General features: G+C 37.8%; 1 pseudogene; it reads right to left on the bottom strand.

Moving 5' to 3' along the window:
• LOC139711886 (tyrosine-protein kinase HTK16-like) overlaps positions 1 to 12,265 on the bottom strand; it is a 33,115-nt pseudogene extending 20,850 nt beyond the window's left edge.
• Between the last annotated feature and the right edge of the window lie 243 nt (positions 12,266 to 12,508).

Genomic DNA, 12,508 nt, shown 5'->3' with positions numbered 1-12,508 from the left:
AAATTTAGACTCACAAAATATATGGCGTATACAGTAATCTAAATTGGAATTTAAAATTTAGGATTGGAACTGAGCTCATCACCAAATTAATGTCATATAGGAGCAGTCCCATGCATTGTATTTGATATGTGTTTGTCAGAGCAGATACCAAATGTTCAGTCATTTCAACAAAACAAAAACTCAGGGATATATGGTTTGAAAACTGCTGCGAAATGTGACAAAAGAAATGTGTTGTGATGGAGTCAGAGCAGGTGGAAAACTGCCTATGATCCAAAGTATCCTCTGGAGACTTTGTCAACCAGTGGATCTTAAACTTGTAATAGTCTGTCTGCCTGGTACAATCACAGGTTGACAACATTTCATAACAAATGGAGCAAACTTACATAGAGTGGAGTGACTCCGTTACTGTCCTTGCTGTTGATATTTGCGTTCTTGTCCAGAAGCAATCCCATGATGAATTCTTCTCCCGATGCCGCTGCATCATGAAGCGCCGTCCGCCCCTCCTGGTTACGAGCATCCAGGGAACAACAGAGATTGTCGGCGAGGATCATGGATACACCATCAGCCCAGGCCTCTTGTGTGGCTCTGTCAGATGACAAACATGGACCGGATCAAATGTCAAAGAGCCATTCTAGGGAATTTAATGTGATTTTCATACTATATTGATAGTGCCACGTTCTAGGTTTGTGGAATTTAATGTGGTCCTTCAGCAGACACACAATACTCCATGCAAAACATGAAACATTTTTTTTTTTTTTGACAAGGATAATGACACAGAGGCTCACATATTCTAGTAATGCAGCAATGTTTCACCTGTGTAGAAATTATATATCGTTTCTTCTTTGGTTCTGCTTCCATGTGCACCTAGTCATGCATTCTTACGTGAAGCTATAACATCATCCTTGTTCACTGTGATTTGTTGAAAACATTTTTATTCCTTATCCCAATCACCACAAATTCTTTTAACTCTAACAAGCATCACTTTATAGATGTTCCAATGCAAAGTTCTGAAAATAATCTATAGGTCTCCTTAAGTGCTCTGCCTTTATACTTCCATTTATTGAATACAAGGCTTGTTTTCACTGATTTGAATAACATACAATAACTTCTAAAATTCTTTTTGTAAGAGTAAGACAATCTGTCATCAAGACTCAACACTACATTATAACTCTTTACTTTGGTGGCCTGCTTGGGCCAACAAAATCATCAAATTTCATTTCTTGCTGGCCCGCAAAAAATAAATGAATAAATAATTAATCAATTAACTAATTAATTAATAAAGACGACAAAAGAGATGAAAAGCATTTGAAATATGAAAATAAACTAATTTGATTGAGCATTAAAATAGTAACAATAAAACATGATAAATGCAGGTACAGCAGGTATGATAAAGTGCTTCAAATATGAAGTAATCTTTACAAAGAAGTAAGAAAGAAAAACATCAAAAAATTAGATTAATTTGTTAAACATTGAAATAATCACAAACCATGATAATTATGTAAATATTGGCAGGTATGATAACAATCTTCAAATACCACGTACAATGACTAAGTTTACTGAGTCTAACAAATTCAAATTTGAAATGAGACACGAATATGATTTTTCATGAAATGTATTTGTGAAATGAATATATTTAATATACAGTGTAAGGGTACATCTATATCATTTAATAGATCACAGGTTTGTTTGTTTGTTTTTGTTTTAGTTGCGGTTTTTTTAAGAAATGATACAATGTTTTGGTGTTTTGGTGGTCCAATCAGGACACCAAAACTGTTCCATCTTTTCCTACACTGAGCTTTTCATGTTTCCATGTTACTATTATGATTGATAAAAAGACATAGCAGGGAAACATGCAAGTTCTTTACTTAGTCTAGGGGAAGGTGCATTCCAATGTCTTTTGTTAATCCTATTTGTACCAAGAACAAATCTCATGAAAATTTTTCATGTGAGAAAAATGAAAATTTGTGACTTTTTGTATACACACATGGAACGGAGAGCTGATCAACATACAGTGTATGTGTACACGGTGTACATACCGTATGGAGTTGCCAATTTGCCTTACTCTCTAATCTTTATAAGTTCATAAGTTTTTGTTTAAATTGCATACACCTACAGTATGTGTATGTGTGTGTGTGTCTGATTCTTCCCCAAATTTGCACTGATCTACACACGTACAGTACATCTCTGATCATTTTTGTTTTCATACAAACCAACATACAGTATATCAGGATAGATGCCTACAAGTATCTCACTCTAGGGGGAATTCATGACAGTCAATTTTCTGTGACTCCTGCTAAAAGCAGAAGCCAGTCACTTCCAATAATTTCAGGCTGTTATTCCCATAACTCACAACTCATCCATCACTTATAAACCACCTGCCACGATGATCCATTCATTCATTTGACTCTATTTTTAGGCCAGGTGCTGCATACAACTGTAGGTGATACAATCATTGTGGAAACCATTGAGAATCCTGGGAAAACCGATGGACAGTCACGCCTCTACACACCCTCTACAGTAGTCTCCTTCCCAGACTCTTGTACAGCAATGTCTGACTGTCAAGATTATTACGTATTTCCTTAGCCTGCCTCCTCGTGTGCCCTTTCAAAGTACACATGCTGTGGTACCAGGATTAATTGCACTGAGCCCTTCATGTTTATGGCACAACACGTTGTGGGTAAATTCACTCTTCACACCAGTGCTGGATGCTAGTATGCATCCTGTTTAATACAGTTCCTGAGATCTTCAGCAGGATACACTACAGCATATGTAGTTTTGCTTCCACAAAATGGCAGCAGTGGATACACTATTAATACCTTTAGGAGGCAAAGCACACTGTAATAATGCTCCATAAAATATCACAAAACACTAGTTTTGTGAGTGATCAGGTGTCATTGTGGGCAGCACATGGTCCATACTTGCCAACATCTTCATTTGAGAAAGTTGTAGAATCCATGCTGCCTACATGTATGTGAGCAGCGCTAGCTTGAAATCTCTCAAAAGTGGTAGTCTACCCCCCCAAAAGCAGTAGAGTTGGCAAGTATGCACAGTCCCTGTTGCAGCCTTTCAGTAAATGTTGGAATTGGCCTCGGTAAAAGTTGCCAGTCACACAGCAATGGAGTAAAGATGGCCATTTAGGTACTTCACCCACCTAATACATTCTAATACATGATTCTAATCAAGATGCTACAGAACATGCCACCTTAACACCTCAACAAGGAAACAAGAATGCACTTCCTTTTAGCCTTTTTCACGGATCTCCTTCCTTTAAAAAAAAATTCATTAAAAATCTGCATCGTCAGACTAACAATACATGTACATTGATGTCTCAATCTCATGACTCAATGATTCTTTTGCTTCTCCTTTTGACAATTTCTGGGCCATCCTTACAATGTTTAGTGAAGAATTTGCTGGCATTCCAACATTCTCGCCAGCAACCTATGGTGGTTCTATATCAGGTATACATGTAGGGACAGTTTGCCCTCTCTAGCAACCTGTGGTGGTCCTATTATTACAGACACTTTAATAGCCTTCTCTAGCACCCTCTGGTAGTGCAGCTATTAGGCTGCGTTCACATAGAAGTATTCTGTATTCGGTATTCGATATTCACTATTCGCTATTCCCTATTTGCTATTCGGGCACCGAGTACACCATCACCCGCACCGTCAACTCACCATCCCATGCAGTGAGGATTTCTTCCCCCTACATCCCAGCAAATCTTATTAACAATTTCTAAACTGCATCAGAATGTCAGTCGACATGCTTATTTTTGCTAAAGGGCAAATCCAGACCAAAACTGTCATTATTTCATAAACAAGAGACGGTATACGCTGCAAGAAAATCGAACAAGCTTGATTCCCACTTTGCTATACTATTCGCAGCTATTCAGTGCTTTCGAATAGTGCCCTCCTATGTGAACCGGTGTGAGGAAATCCTATCGTTCGATTCAAGCTATTCGTGTGCCCTCGAAAACCAGCCCCGAATACCCGAATAGTACACTTCTATGTGAACGCAGCCTTAGGGATAAAAAGAGTTTGAGCTAGCAACTTGTGGTAGTCCTAATGAGAGTTCAAGACAGTTTGCCCTACCTACAAATGTACAACTGTAGCAACCTGTGGTGGTCTTATTAAGGGCTTTTTACACTTGCGTTTCTTAACCCCGGACTTTCTCTGACCCAGGACTATCGTTAGTCCCGTACCAATTTTTTCAGCTTTTTACACTCGCCAATTAGTCCCGTACTATCTCTTGTCCGGGGCTAAGGAGAAAACTGACCTTTTTACACTCGTATTTCTTAGCCCCGGACTTTCCAAACCACATGAATATTCATGATTACGCTGTGTACTGTACACGTACACGCGCGCACCGGCAGCACTTGATTACCTCGTTTCTGATTGGTCAGTGAGGGTCGGACTTCGTCTCCGTCGCTTAGCCCAGGATTATTTTTTCGTTCTGTTTACACTCACTTGCTTGGCACCGCAATTGCGGTGCTAGCACCGCAATTGCGGTGCTAACCCCTGCTATTTTGCAGGGCCAGATAGTACCGTACTATCGGTGGGGCTAGCCCACTTTGGCAAAAACGAGTGTAAACAGAAAGTGGGCTAAGGATAGTCCCGTACCAACGGTGGGGCTAAGGCCCCCCCTTAGCCCCACCGTTGGTCCGGGGCTAAGCAAAAATTTACAAGTGTAAAAAGCCCTTTAGAGTTACAGACAGTTTGCCATCTCTAGCAACATGTGGTGGTTGTCCTATTAAGGTTACAGACAATATGCCCTCTCTAGCAAACTGAGACAATGCACATAATCTCTAAAATCAGAAGGCACAGAGTTACTGTAGACATCTGAATAGCATGTGCCAAATTGTAATATCCGATGAAATTTTTGAAAGAGTAATCCCCCCCCCCCCCTCCAAATTGTACACGTGTAGAAGACTGCATTGCGCTTCAATATTCATTTGCTATGTACTTTTCAAACTTCATTATTTTTTGCTCGAAAGCTATCATACATTCAGGGGTTACAAGTTTTTAATTCTAGAAAATCAAGCATCCATTGTCACTGCTCAAGATACCCTTTAAATGATGAATGACAAGATTACAAATTCTAATTAATGTTTGTTAGTTTTTCAACCATTTTTATTTTTCCTTCAGAGATTTTCATCTCTTTGTTTTGCAATCAAGTAAAAAAGACTTTCCCTTCTCTCTTAGGGAAGAATGGGAGGGGGATGGGAAGAGGGAAAACACTTCCATAAATTCCACACGTCATCCAAACAAGACTATACTGGAAGGCACGATGGCAAGGCGTACAAACTTCATGTCATTGTTGTGTACAAGAAGCCACACAAGGAGATGACACTTTTGAAGGCAAAACAGAAATAATATCCTTCAATAAAAACTGTATAAAAAGAGGTGAAATGATGACAAAGCATTCAAAGCACTATAAAGGATCTGGATGTGATCACTTTAAGACCAGTGTAGAATCTGCACACAAAGGTGGCTTTTTGTAAATACATACTGGGGGCTCCTGGAGAATGTGTGGAATTAGAAAATCCATGGTTCTTTGCTGAGGGGTGTGTGAGGTTTCATACATATCTCCTGGCGTGAAAGTGTAGCTTGTGCTTCGAAGTACAGTTGTGTATGACTGGGTGAGGACAAACGACACATGTCGTGCGCATCAGAGGATACATGTACATGTGATAATCTCACATACACAATCACAGCCTGTTCCATTTTTGGATCTCTCAAGATAAAGGAAATTCTCAATTCTCTTTCTCCCTGCATTCTAAAAATAGACTCCAATGTTACTAAATTAAGAATCTTTGATTGCTCATTCTGCAGTGACAGTGATACAATTTATATCTTGTAGAAATGCTGTACATTTTTCAAACTACTTTGGGTAAATGCAAATGGAGTATGACAAAATTGCGAAGGTACACTTTAATATTTGTATGATAAAATATGTTCAGTGATTATCTCTACATGTGTGCCTACAAGTGTACATTGTACATCTGGTGAATCTTATGTTTCGTGCTAACCACTACCATTCTTTGCTACTTTTTTTTCCACTTCCCAACAATTTTCTCTATAGTAATTCCAAAAGTAAAAATTGATGCACAAGACAATAAATTTTTGACCACAGAGAATGATTACTCACATTTGTACACTGTGTACAGGTATGTGTGTGTTTCTGGTGATAAAAATTAACAGGTGTTTTTGACAGGATGTAAAAAAAACATATGAGAGTTTAATGTAAGTTCTGCAACTACTACCATTACCACCATCTTATTATCATTATTATTATTATCATCATCATTATCATCATTATCAATGTCATTATTATTATGATTATTATTATTATTATCATTTTATTCATTATCATCATTACTATTACCATTATTATCATTATTATCATTTTATTCATTATCATCAGTACTATTACCATTATTATCATTATTATTAGTAGTAGTATTAGTATTATTATTATCATCATTATTATTATCATTATTATTATTAGTAGTAGTAAATTAGTATTATTATTATCATTATTACTATTATCATTATTATTATTATCATTATTATTATTATTATCATTATTATTATCATTTCTGTAAACAGATATAGGATTATTTGGCGAGGTCATTCAAGTAAGTGCTTAACATGTTTGCAGGCCAGCATACATGTACATCATGATTGCCAGCCCCATACAGGTAGTCTGTGTCAGATATTGTATGGTATCAATGACATTATTGTGTGGTCTTTCTTACTCCTTGTCAATTTTATAATAGATTTATTTGGAATATTTATAATCATACTGGAAAGTTTTTTCATGTGTGTGTGTGCAAATCATGCTCAGGATGGGCAGCTGTGGAAAGCTGCTGGGATGGGGGGGGGGGGGGGAGGGGAGGGGGAGTGACTGGGCTAGTTAAGTTTGTTCTTTATGCAATATGTTTCTATTGTGTTTGCTGTACAATTACGTTTTCATTTCAATTTTTATTAATTAAATAAATGAGATGCTCAGTGTTCTTATGATCAACTATTGATTTCTACATTGTACTTCTACCACCTGAAAATATAATAGTGCACAGGAAGGAATTTTAGTTGCTGTTGTATCGTCTCAAAAATAATGTGAATACTTTCTCAATTTGCACAGAAAGAACAGTTTTTACTCACTGAATGCAAATGAAATAAATACTGAATGGGGAAAAATCAAGCAAGGTCATATCATTGTCAAAAGATACAGTTACAACTTCCAAGGGGAATGAAAGTCAAGTATTCTGTATGTGAATTGAATGAATGCAGCGATATGAGTAGAACATTCAGTGAAACTTTGAGGAAAATCAGACAATTCATTAAAAAGCTACGATTTTTTCAAGCTTCAGTATCACCATCACTGGATGAGAAGACTACATACAGTATATACCTGTATTTTGTGACATCTCATGGAAACCATATAAAGATAATATAAACCAAAGAATTCAACAATTTCATTTGATATGATACGAAAATAATGTATTCCCTTGATTTGTAGATCGATATATACATTGTACATGTGTGTTATGGGTAATGTTATTCCCCGTGCTCACTGAAAGAGGTACGTTGTACATGTAAAGACAAGCGCTTGTTTATGATGCTATACATTGTAAATAAAAGGGAAAATTCTGTACCTGTATGTTGAATTTTCTCTGTATTTTCTTTTTATAGTTTTTTGTAATATACAATAGTATGTCACATTCTCAAAATGTTATAGTCTTTTCATCCAGCAATGGGAACACCACAAACTGTAACAAAATATTTTAAAATATAGAAATGAAAAAATATCGAAATAAAATTCAAAACTTTTCAAAGGATTGTCTGATTTTCCTCAAACTTTCATTGACGCATTTTCCTATTACAGTTGTACATTGCTGCATCCACTCAATCCAATACAACCGTACATGTACAATGTATAATTTGGGTTTCATTCCCCTATTGTATTAGAGACTGAAAGGAAGCCATGTTTGGAGATTAACTGTCATTATTTTCATGGCTCTACTGCTTTTACAACGCTGCCTGCCATTACTGAACTGACTTCCTCTTTCTGTTATTGAAATACAGTACGTGTACCATCTTGTGAAAATTCATGGATCAGATGTATAACATGTCCATTCGGCATGATGGGAGATTGTAAACCTCTTTTCAGCATAATGCACAGTGCCTGTGGTCTTAGCATGTTCGGCATTAGCCAAGAGTCCATTGGTTAACTGTATCAAATGTTGCTATCAAAACTAGAGACTAACCACAATGAGCAACAAATAGAACTTTAATATACAGAGCCCTGTTAAGACAGTAAGTTTAAAAATTTCATACCATAGTGTAAACGATCCATAAAGAACTGAAGTGTCTAGTTGCTATTGAAACAATTGCAATCATTCATACCAAAGTTACAAGTTTCATATAATGAAAACTTACAGTTTCTTGCAATGGCTTTGCATACATGCTTCAGATTCAGTCTATTTAAACTCAGACGTTTCCGGGTTGACTCATTCATCTACTGACATACTTTAATTGTTGAAATTTGCAGACAAGAATAAACACGGTGTAGATCACAATACATGATACAGCTGTACATCCATATCCATGTAAACACACACATTATTTCTTCTTGTTATGGCTATCTAGAGTTTAACAATCAGTCCTACTTTGTATGACATCATTGTACTGATGACTTTGACTAAAAACTGACTGATGGATAAACTTTCCTTTCTTGACATTCATCTTTTGGGTAGGGTTTCCTCTGGTTGCTGAAGTGGATTGGGCTTGCATTAGTTTGAAGGTTATCATCAATACTGTTTGGAACTTACAAATTGGCATGGAATAAAAAAGTGTTGATAAAAGAATTTATTGACAGGAATTAAATCTGATCATACATGTACACAGTATGCATATATCGCACCAAACTTTCAATGATAACTGCTATTTTTGTACAATACAAATTTAAGAGTTATGATTATAAGCTGCAGAATATCTGGTGTTGATTGCCTTTAAAAAAAAAGGCAGATGACAGATTTAATGTGCTTGTATACATCATACTGTAGTATTTTCCAAATGATACCTCATACCTCACAAGTTTCTTGCAATAAGGTCACTGTGAACATGCCTGACCAAAGACACTTGCAGTAGTTTTCTTGTGGAAGGCAAGGTTCAACCTTCTTTCAACTTTCAATTTTAGTTTGAGCAGCATACATGGGTAGAGCTGAGAAGGAACTGTGGAGCACAAAGATAGTGACTCAAACCCTTTCACTTTTGGTGGACGATCTTCCGCTTTGATGCCATTTTTGCAAAATCTCCAAATCTCCCACCCCAATTTGAGTTTCTCCTGCCCTACAATTGTATTTGTGTGTCTCCATCTTCTGTATTTACAAATGTAGCTTTCTTCCACAGTTGTTAATATACATGTATACAAGGGTCCTCTATGTTAAAAAAAAAAAAGAAAAAAAAAATCATTCTCAGATAGCATAATATTCTACAGCTTCCACAGGGCTCTTCAGCAAGCCCTGGACCCCGGTTGCAAGGGATGTCGCACTCTGCACTAGCCATTTCGCGTAATCAGAGTCTCCAGTTTGCTACACAGGGGTTCATGTGGGAGATGCTTGAGGGTTGGAGTCTTTGTTTAGAAGTTTCATTGATGCTGAAATTGGGGCCAAATAATACCATTTGGGCAACAGGCATGATTCTGACTAAAGAAAACCAAAGCTCAAATACACATTGTAGTGTAAATGTAGATTGAGTGATAGCATAACACATTCAGTAGGCCCTAAAACTTTGAGGAAAATCAGACAATTGTTCAAAAGTTACAAATTTTCAAAGTTTTAGTGTCATCACTGCTGGATAAAAAGACTTTGTCTGTTTAACTTCATGATGTCATCATGGACAACAACATAGAAATAATATAAGAATAATTCCATAAAATTTCATTTTTCATGAACAGTACACATTCCACTGACTTGTTACTGACATACAAATGTCAAGGGTAATATTCTCCCTGCTTCCTGAAAGAGGTGGTTATGTATCAAAAGTTGAGTGCTTATTCATGGAGCTAGAAAAGTGAAGATACATGTATGTTGATTTTTCTTCATATTTTCTTTACATTGTTTTACATTGTTGTCCATAATGACGTTATGAAGCACTTGTAGTCTCATTATCCAGCGATGATGGCACCAAAACCTTTCAAAATTCTTTGAATAGATGGTCCGATTTTCCTCAAACTTTTACTGATGTATTCTACTATTAAATATTGCTGCTTTCACCCAATCAACAATCATACTTTGGCTTTGGTTCCCTTCAAGTTACATTATGTAAATGAAGTTGTTCTACATGTAGTGCACATTTTCCTAAGGCTAATGGTCATGTTCAATGCTTATACATACTGTAAATGTATTGTAGTGGGTAACTGTAAAAACAAACGAACAAACAAACAATATTCACCAAGTTCTTGTCCAGAAAAGAGAGTCTGGTAACCTATACCAGGGAGTCTTGCTGTAACAAGCTGCCTGGGACTACTGACATTTTCCTGGGTACATTTGTATCTCATTATACCAGAGAGGACAGGTCTGCAAAGTTTATATTCTTCGACCACGCTATAACAAGGTTCCACTGTACTTGAGCACTGTGGCACAGTGGATAGGTCTTTGAATAACTCTAACAGGAGAATTTGGGTTCCAGTCCTGCCTGGTGCAAACATGCTACAGACGATATTTGAGTCATCAAAGACCTCTTCACTCTGTCATTAAGAGTTTAAATGCCAATGCTATATCACAGACAGGTGAATGGTTCTTAAAAGTTGTGCTATCATCCCATCCAGAGGCAGATGTAGAGAGATGAAAGATCAGAAAGCAGGTAAGTATAATACTATAAGATTTTGCAGCACGTCTTCGGGGGCATGGAATGGGACCATGCCCATGGGGTAGGGTGTGGGAGGGGTATGTGTCCCCTCTGATGGTTAGGACCTTTAACATTTTCAAGCTTTAAATCATACTGATAAGGTGCATACTAAATACAGTTTATGAACTATTTTGGCTTATTCTGTATTTTTTTTTTAATATAAAGCATTCTCTCAAAATGTGACTTCTTGGTGGTTGGAAATTAATTTTTTCATGTCCATGTGTTTTTCTTTTGGGAGGCTTCTTTTTTTGGGGGTGAGGCACGAGACAATACTTGTCAGGTATGTCAGCATGAGACAGACCCCTGCCCTACCCATACATGCCAGGGGCCCCCAAGGCTGTGAGGTTGAGTCTCATTCCGAAGGCGATAGACTTAATGGCAAGTCTGAATGTACACTGTGTTACTTAGTGCGTGTGTACCAGTATATTACAGTAACATTGGATTAAACAATCACACATCATGGCTCAATAAATTTATTTTGTCTTGCCTTCACCTTCAGATAGCCGTAACAGCTTTCTTATCACATTCTCATCCTATCTTTGCACACCCACCTGTGACCTCAAACTCACCTATGAAGTGGAGTGGAACGTCCAAATCGGCGTGAGCTCGCAGGTGGGGTTGTTCCTTTGCAGAATGCAGTCAGTTTTGTGGGAAGTCCATTAGCTCCCGTTCTGTAATAGTTTATGAGCTGGTCTAGGCCCTGGAACAGTGGACCATTGTCTATTTGGAAGTAGAAATCGCCTAGGCACTGTATCTGAAAGTGTTGTGGCAGGTTGTTGTGCATAATCGAGATTACGTAGTCACCCATTCGACTCGTACTCTCTCGCACTAAAAACAATCCCTCCTGACCACCTTGATCCCGTAAGATATGTACGGCTGTGTCCCTCGTAATTCGTCTATGAAACCATAACAGGTCCTTCTCCTCCTCTTTTGCCGTAGCAACGTCATTTATGAGGAATTCTGACACGGAAACTCCATGTTTAGATAATATTTTTCTGAGTGGCGTGGCGTCTTTACGTACCGTAGTAACTTCCGGGTACAAATCGCCGTACTCGTCTTCGGGGGTGAACAGGCCTTGCACCGTGCCCCGGGGGCGCGATGTGCGACTGAATCCACCGCCGATCGTGTCCATTTTCCCCTAATCGACTGCGATATCTCACCGATGAAACAAATTTGGTGAAATAAAAAGCACTCTGGGTCCCGTTTACACACTCTGAGCTTCCTACGATTCACGCCATGTCGGTGAATTCGGTCTTGTGGACGTTTTCTCTGACTACAATATTCGCCTGCCCTTTCACGTGAAGCAAAATTTATTTCCGCGTTGATGATTGTGTTTGGCTAATCAATAGAGTGGATTCACACTCTGGAATGATGTACTCGCTGCAAATGCAGAGCGCGTGTGTATCGAGCGTAGCACTTCGTTGAGGGTTGAGTACCGAGTGCTCGGCTCCTATGGTAGCTTTTAAAAGTTGACAAGAGCTCGAAACTGACGTTTAACATCCATAAACAGCAGCATTTTGGAGTTCTCGCTATAGATAGAAACAGAAGCTGAATGAGTAAAAACTTGGGTTTTTTTTTTTTATTTTGCTTACGTTATA

Source organism: Diadema antillarum, unplaced genomic scaffold (assembly GCF_040938485.1).
Source record: "Diadema antillarum isolate AM-2024a unplaced genomic scaffold, OU_Dant_1.0 seq00001725_RagTag, whole genome shotgun sequence".
NCBI lineage: Eukaryota > Metazoa > Echinodermata > Echinoidea > Diadematoida > Diadematidae > Diadema > Diadema antillarum.
This window is presented reverse-complemented; position numbering and strand designations above follow the sequence as displayed.